Source organism: Triticum dicoccoides, chromosome 5B (genome assembly GCF_002162155.2).
Source record: "Triticum dicoccoides isolate Atlit2015 ecotype Zavitan chromosome 5B, WEW_v2.0, whole genome shotgun sequence".
In the NCBI taxonomy this organism is placed as follows: domain Eukaryota; kingdom Viridiplantae; phylum Streptophyta; class Magnoliopsida; order Poales; family Poaceae; genus Triticum; species Triticum dicoccoides.
The window spans coordinates 308,765,907-308,773,851 of NC_041389.1; the positions used below are offsets into that span (position 1 = coordinate 308,765,907).

The 7,945-nt window shown below is 42.4% G+C and overlaps 1 long non-coding RNA gene across 17 annotated transcripts; it reads left to right on the top strand.

The window, feature by feature from the left end:
• The first annotated feature begins 332 nt into the window (after positions 1-332).
• Positions 333-4,051, top strand: LOC119308616. 17 transcript variants are annotated; one of them, XR_005150204.1, is made up of 8 exons: positions 333-663; positions 752-833; positions 925-1,284; positions 1,639-1,722; positions 1,978-2,076; positions 2,226-2,542; positions 2,633-2,699; positions 3,699-4,051. It is a non-coding gene; the product is annotated as an uncharacterized LOC119308616 (long non-coding RNA). The 17 variants fall into 17 exon arrangements; XR_005150194.1 differs by lacking the exon at positions 1,978-2,076 and having other exon boundaries at positions 340-663; positions 925-966; positions 1,157-1,284; XR_005150207.1 differs by lacking the exon at positions 1,978-2,076 and having other exon boundaries at positions 340-663; positions 925-966; positions 1,213-1,284.
• The last annotated feature ends 3,894 nt before the right edge of the window (positions 4,052-7,945 follow it).

Here is a 7,945-nt window from a genome sequence, read left to right on the forward strand (position 1 = left end):
GTGTCACTGCAGGTGGGCCTGCATTCTCTCTGGTCCCACCCGTCGGTATCATGCTATGGATTGTTTTGTGTGCGCGAGGACGTCAGGCATTGGTACATAGAGAAGATGAACTGACAGGATGCACGTCCCATGCACGGCGGACGCGGAGCGGTTGGCCAAACCTGGCGCGCACGATGCATACCCACCACTCCGTGCGCATACACATCCGCCCCGCACACTATGACGGGTAGGCCGCATTGGCTTTTTGGCCCCGCATGTCGGTGTGTCGGGTTGATTTCTTTCTGGCTTCGGCGTCAGATACTGGAGAGAGAGAGAGGAGAGATAGCGTGGGCGTCTTCTCCCTTTCTTCCGGGCGTGCAGAAAGGATGAACCCATCCCGAGCCGTGCGCCCCTTCCCCCGTCCTCCTCCACCTTGCCTGGGCTCCGCCTCCTCATCCTCTCTCTCTCTTCTGCGCCAACGGCCACCCCCTCGTTGCTGGACCCCGCCCTGCTTCGCCTCCGCCAGCCTCTTCCTCCTTGCCGTCGACGGCAGCGGTGTGAACTGGAGCAGCGGCCGCGACTAGATGCGATGGGTTGACTGGGCTGGTTCCACGCTAAGGAACGGACCCCCTCGACACCATCCTCTGCAGCGCTACTCTGCTGCCTCCGTTTGTCACAGTTAAGGTTCTGGTTCCTTGCCTGCTCCCCTTCCTCTTGGGCATTCTGTTCCTCACGGTATTTACCTTGCTACCTTCGATTTGTTCATGTGCAGGTTTGTGATCTCTTCTGCATTCCGCTTTCTAGGAGTTCTTGCCTTCAACGCTGAGGTGGAATGGCTCTTCCCATACTTGTTTGTAAGCTATTTGATGAAATGCTTGTGTCATACTTTTTCTTCAGTTTTTATTCCTGCTGCTGAGTTTTACTCTGGTTTGTCATTTCTGCCAGCGCGAAGGTGGGGCTCGAAGAAGTATGGCCCTGATGCGCTAGGTTTGTCATTTTTGTTAGCATCCGCTTCCTTCGTTGGTTGTCTCTTGTTTGTACATTGTTGTAGTTCAGAGACGCCACCCAATTTGCTAATATAATTGTTCAGTGCTCTCTCACAGCGATTCTTACAAAATTATCATGCATACAGTTCCCTGTTTAAGTAGAATATAACCACTGGGTTATTCAAATGCAGATTCTTTTGTAACTCAAGAGGTTATATTTTAATTGCATGCACTTACTTTAGCTTAGGGGTTCATCTGTACGGGAGCACATCATTGGAGAGAAAGATCGTGATCAAAGGAAATAGGTTTCAGCTTTCAGGTACATACTCTGTACTATTAGAAACATATGAGCAAGGTTGTCAAAATGACGCTCTATATCGCAATCTTTTCTAGAAACCGACTTCATAGTTTTCCCATGTGACGTGACTACATGTTCTACTTTCTTATTGTAAACATGCTAATATCTTTCTTCTTATATTATAACAAAATGCTCAGTTCTTTTCATTGAATATAGACGCAACTTTTTCTTTGGGTACATGTATGATTAGATGTATAATTAGTAGTGCTTTCCGTCTGACACTTTTTTTATGGCTGGGAGGTTTGACACAAATATCCATATAATTCTGCTTTTCTTCTCTATGCCTCAAGCTTGCTCTCCTGTGTTACAATGCAGACTCATGCGCCTGTTTTCCTTTTTCCTTTTGATGGGGCCGTTCAGGTGAGGTGAAGCAAGCAAGCACCTCCCCGTGTTTTATATGTAAGCAATCACCTCCCAATCACCTCATATTGTTCGTTTAAACCTTTCTTCTGTATTAACACTACTGGATAACCATTATTTTTCCGCAAAAAAAGAATAACCATTATTGATCTACCAAAAAGGAAATCATAACACTACAGGTCATGGAAAATATATATAATTAGCACATAATCCTGCAAGTTTCACCTAATATGCACATGTTGTTTCAGTTTTCCAAAATATATACCATGGAGAAACTAACTGGATGCAGTGCAGATTCTAGGATATTAACATTTGCAGCCATACGTTGGTTTCAATAGTGACAGATTTTTGTCAATCCCACAGAGATAATTTAATTCGAGACTAGCAAATACAGTTAAGTATAAACTGTTTCGTTTGATGAAATTCTAATGTTTTTTCAAACAAAGTATGATGAACTTAAAATCCATAATATGAAGTTGTGCCTGCTGCATCAGTACAGTTGATGCTTAGGGACTAATTCTTTATATTTCCTGATGTATTAGTTGAGATCGAGGAGAAAGCGAGCCATTGCAGAGGAGAGGGGATACGAGGATGGGCGGATGTCAGGACTTGCTAACAGATTTGCGGCAGAGTGGGAGAGGTGACCCCGGCTGGCCGACGCCTCACCACCGGCTCCTGTTTGGCGGTGGCAAAGAGAAGGGTGCCGAGGATGTGTTGCTCTATGCATGGGTGTCGAAGTACATCCTCGTTATGATGTGTATGGTTTCTCTATTTTCAGCCCTACTGCTCTTGAGCCCAAATCCCATGACCATGCCCCCACCTCTCCTTCGTTGAATGAAGGGAGTTTGGTTGCTAAAAGGTGAGTTTCTTAATCAGTATGTATGGCCCCTCTGCACATGTCGTTTCTTCGTATCTAAGAGGCCCTCAAGCTTTGTCAGTTTTCTGATAGGTATGGAATTTTAATTTGATAGTCCGAACAACAGTGGGTACTGATGGAGCTATCTACATCTTTACATGTAAGTTTGTTCTCTAGATAGTTCTCTTTCCAAGATTTTCATATCATATTTGTCGTGGGATCTGACTGCTTTACCATATTTCCTGGTGTGGACGATGTTATAGAGTGAGCTACCATCACTTCTCATTACTGACTGTAATCAATATATATGTGTTTATGCCATAAAAGATGGATATTTGTCGAAGCCATTGTCGTGTCATGTAATTACTTGCAGATCAACTATATATAGTTTTGTTCGGATTGTAAAGCGGAAACGATAAAACCCTACAGCTCCTGTGTGATTGTCTTGATTATTTACTTCCTCAAGTAGTATGGATATGGTGCTGCCAGGATATTAAGTATATTCATGAAGTTGTGCAAAGTTTAAAATTGGTTGTGGTATCTTGCATTTTTCAAATGCTCACATGTTGCTGGTAGTCATGCTTATGCCCAGGATATTAAGTAAGCATGTGCTATGTTGTGACTAAATAAAAGCAATGTTTAGACTTATCTTTTGTTTGCTCTACTTAAGTGATGTCGAGAAAATCACTGATATTTCTGTTTTACTTGGCCTACATTTTTGTTTTCAAATAGTTCTGCCTCTCAATTTGATATTTCTATTTGCTTTTGCTTAGTAATATGATGTATTGTTTTCTAGCTCTAGGCCTACTTGTGTTCAAGGTTCAGTTGATTCTGTGTTCTTAAGGGTGTTTTTTTAATGGCATCAACATGTCGCACTAATTCCATTCTGCATTGTACTGTGATTTTTCCAAGCAACACCATTATGGCAATGTCTTTGCTCCATTTTAAGTTTCACTTGGATCACTAGCCTGCTTGTTCTCACGTCACCTCATCATCATGCCCTTTCTTAAGGGTGTTCCAGCATTTTTGTCCTTTTGTAAATTAGTGGTCTTCTATTCGTGTTGCGAACCCCAATATGGCATCTCACCATTCCCCACGATCCACATGTTAACTGTGGATTTATTTAATGATAATATGATATCAATTGCCTTTTCTTCAGGATAAGCTGACACCTAATAAGGATCAGGAGAACAACAGAGATGCTAAGAGGCAACCTTTTGGGGTTAAGGATATCAACAACAACAGGGCTTATGAGGCCGAAGAGAGCTCGAGTGGCGTCTTTTGGTACTTGAAGCCCTGCATGTTCCTGGTGTAGTAGCAGCAAAATAATTTGGAGGCTTTAAAGCTACTGCACTTCATGTAGTTAGGATCAATTCTTTGTTTCGGTTTGAAATATTCCCCTGTTCCTCCTATTTGATTGATTCATCTGATGGACATTTTGTTAGGCAAATAAACAAAAGGCATATGTATTGTTCAAGAAATTCAAGAAATAGAGAAATGTTATTTTTCTTCTACTAATTGGTTGCTTGGCCAAATGTATTGTAAATGATTTATTATTGTTCAAGGTATAGAGAAATGTTATTGTTCTTCATTGTAGTGGATGACATCTATCCCAGTTATTGAGATGATGGAAGTACTACTGAGGAGTTTTGTCTTTGACTGAATGAAGCTGCTAAGGAAGAAGGGATAAATAGTGTGGAGGAAGAAGGGATAAATAAGTCGCTCGATTCATGGGCCGAATAGGCTTCCATACAACTGCTTTGAAATATACATGAGTTGATAGAAACACTACTCTTTTGAAATGTGTTTTTTATACATATTTCATAATAGGTGTATCTATGCCTAGGAGCCAAAACACCACTCTCATCCTTAACTGGTTTTATACATGGTGTTTAGTATACATATATTCTTAGGCAAAAAAGATATGTACTTCTTTTTATATAGAAGGGTCTGAATTCTTACCGTGCGTAATTGCTCAAACAGGAGATTATTGAAAATATATTTTCAACGTGATGTGGTTTTGAATGAGACTCTACGCTACCAAAGTAAAATGTGCATGTACATCTTATTGTAGACGACAAACCTATTTTTTTATTAAAGGGGGCTAAATTTGTTACGGTATATGCATTCTCACAACTAAAATAGCTAATACATGTTTTTTTACAATGCACACATGTATTCAAAAAGTTATATGTATTTTCAGCGGCATGATTTTGAATGGGACTTTGTGCTACCAAATTAGAATATATATATATACAAACAAAATATAGTTGTTTCATACTAAAGGGGATTAGATTTGTTACATAGATTTTGTTTCAAATAGAACTCTATGCTACAAGCCCTGTTTTCCCCAACTAAGAGAGATTAAATTTGTAGCCATATGTGCTTTCACGTAACAAAATCAACTAAACCATGTATTTCTTTTCATCGCTAACATGGAATTAGCAGGTCTCTGCGCCATTTGGCGCAACGGGTCCACTAGTTTAGTAAGTTTATCACAGGCATATCATTTTATTACATACAACAGGTCATCAACCCACATCGACAACGAGGATAAATTATAAATACTAAAGTTTTCACCACACAACAAATAACAAGCAATGAAATGAACTTCAACTCAACCATTCCTCGGCGTTGAAAACGCTTGCTTTGAACCACAAGTGATTCTCTGGGATGGGCCATCCGTTGTCGATCTGGAGACCAACGCAGGACTGATCATCCAGGATGAAGCGGCCTACTATATCAGTACCAGGGTAGGGAACCACCCAAATGTCCGAGGTATAGACACAGGTTATTCTCATAAATGGTGGTAACGTTGTGTCAACAGCAGTTGGATCGCCTTTCACCATCATTGGATAGTTTTGTCCAAGGAAGAGCGAGTTTTCTCCAAGACTATCAATTCTGTACCAGGGAGAAGGAGTTGGCGCTAGCATACTAGTATCCATCCCGAATATCATGCAACGGGTGTTGGAATAGGTCCGAAGAGTGCGACCATGGGAGACTACACCTGCTTCCTTAGCAGTAACATCATCATTAGGCTGTATACACACGAGAAGAGGTGATCCATTGGAATTAGTTGCCAGGCGCCAAATAGTATATGGGTGCTGCTCGTCCTCATGCTCATGATCATCACCATCGTCATCTCCCCCTTGGTTATAAAAATCTTCAAGTATAGGTGGTGGAATGTTCGCAGGACCTTGGAAACACAAGAAGAAGGTTAATTAGTAAAGGGAAACTTGCTAACCCGCATGCATGTGGATGAAACAATTATAATTACAGTGGAAGACAAACATACCGAAACAACGAATCCATGCAAAAACAGTGCCACGAGTGGTGGCAGTAAACACAAGGCCCTCGTATTCAATTGCATCACAGTACTCATCCGTGTACAGAAACTGATTTTTGAGCAATATCCATCGAGTCAAACCAGCAAGGACGGCAACAAGCTTGTCGAAGATAGCAACAACTTCATAGTTGTTGTAATTCCAAGAGTGGTTGGGAACTCAAGAAATTGCTATCTTCCGTAGAAGACAGTCACCATGATTGTATTTGAACGTGCGTACAATACCAGTGTGCTCAACCTCTGGGCAGTCTGCTGAGATTTTTGGAAGTGGAACCCGGTCACGAGTGTACACATTCACAAGTTCCCACTCGCAGTTGGACCCAATGTAAACAACCCAATCTCCATTTGCGCCTGCCCAAGCCTTGCCCTCAAGCGATGGCATCTTAACATCATACGTATCATTATCACGCGGCATCAACTTGCACAGGGCGAGGCCTCCGTCGTGATGGCGCCAGTCATCAGGGTCACGACGAAGAAGGTAAGGGAGATCAAACCGCTCCTTGACTCTTGGGTTCCTTGTAATGATGTTATTAGTTGAGTCAAGAATGGGCTTGAACAAACCTGCCATGCTAGCCGAGGTGATGATGTCGCACCGATCAATGAGTTCCTCCATCACATCATCTTTCAGATCGGGGCAAGAATAACGGGGTCGTTTCCATCCTGTTCCTTCCATGGAGAAGATGATCGAACAATGGCAGCAGAAAGGGTGAAGGGTTGAAGGAAAATGGAGGAGGGAGAGGAAGAGCATGCGACAACAGTTCCAAACGAGAGGGAAAGGCAAAGAGTCGGTGGGCGGTTGCCAGTTTGCCACGGTTCATGAAGGGGCGCCCCGGCCTACACGTCGGTTCGAAAATACTCCTACTACTCGCTGTCGTCTCACTGATATGTTGGAACGGGACCACATGTCAACGAAACATGGTGTGTAATTTCTCGTGCAAAATGCGATCTGGCCGCGTTGGCCCGAGGTGCCGCATTAGTTTTTTTGAAAGTTTGCCGCATTAGTTATCGACCTTTATTTTTTTAACATGCAATCTGAATGGATAGCTCCTGTGGTCATCACACGTGAGCGGATATAGTGATGGTTGATTCGCCTGAGCAACTTATTACTGTGGGAATATGGGAGTACCAGCGGATTCAAGGAACAGAGAAATGATGGTTGCTTCGTCCGAGCAACTTACTGTGGCGAAGGTGGGGCTCTGTGATTTGACTGCTCACTAGTCATTACTACTGCGGCGCAACGACCGGGGTGAATCTTTCCCTGAAGTTGTGTTGTGCACTCAATATTGCTGCATGGCAGGTGGAGCCGGATGAAGGATGTCCAACATGTCCGCGAAACGAAGTTGAATTGTTTCTGGCATTGCTATCAATCCTTCAGGATTTGTTTATATGTACGCATAATTTTGATGAAATTGTACCGTGATGCTATGAAGGTTTCAACTCTGGTTCCCGCAGGAAAAAAAGGTTTCAACTTAGGATTCATGTGTCTTGCCTCGAGATTATCTCGTTACAACATTCCATCAAATACAAATGAAACTACCATGGCTAATGCATCTCAATGGTTCATAGATCAGCGCCAATATTCACATCACAACTGAAGACAAAGTTGTGAGAAGGTGTACAAATAAAGAAAAAAATATAATTGATCGATGTTGTTCGTAGGCATGGCTCCATTTCCTTGGCACAATGTTCATTGCTTGGCAGCTAGTTTCACCCAGCTCTGTAGCCAAAAAAGAGGTGTATGAAGGACACCACAATCCGAACATTTTGTGCAGCTCCACTAAAATCGGGCGGACCATCCCTATTTGCAAAGATATCCAGTCAGTGTGATTACAATAATAGTGGAACTAGATGATGAAACATAACACACATAAATAGAAGCCGATCACCTCTACGATCTCTCTTTAGGACTAACTTCTTGTTGGAGAAGATTAGGCACGGAGTTGGATGAGGAGGATAGCAAAATCAATCTCCCTTTCCGCAGTCCCACAGAAATGTAAAAACGTTGCCCGTGTGACATTTTGGCAAAACTGCACAAAACACTCTTCAGAAAAGTGATTTGTGCA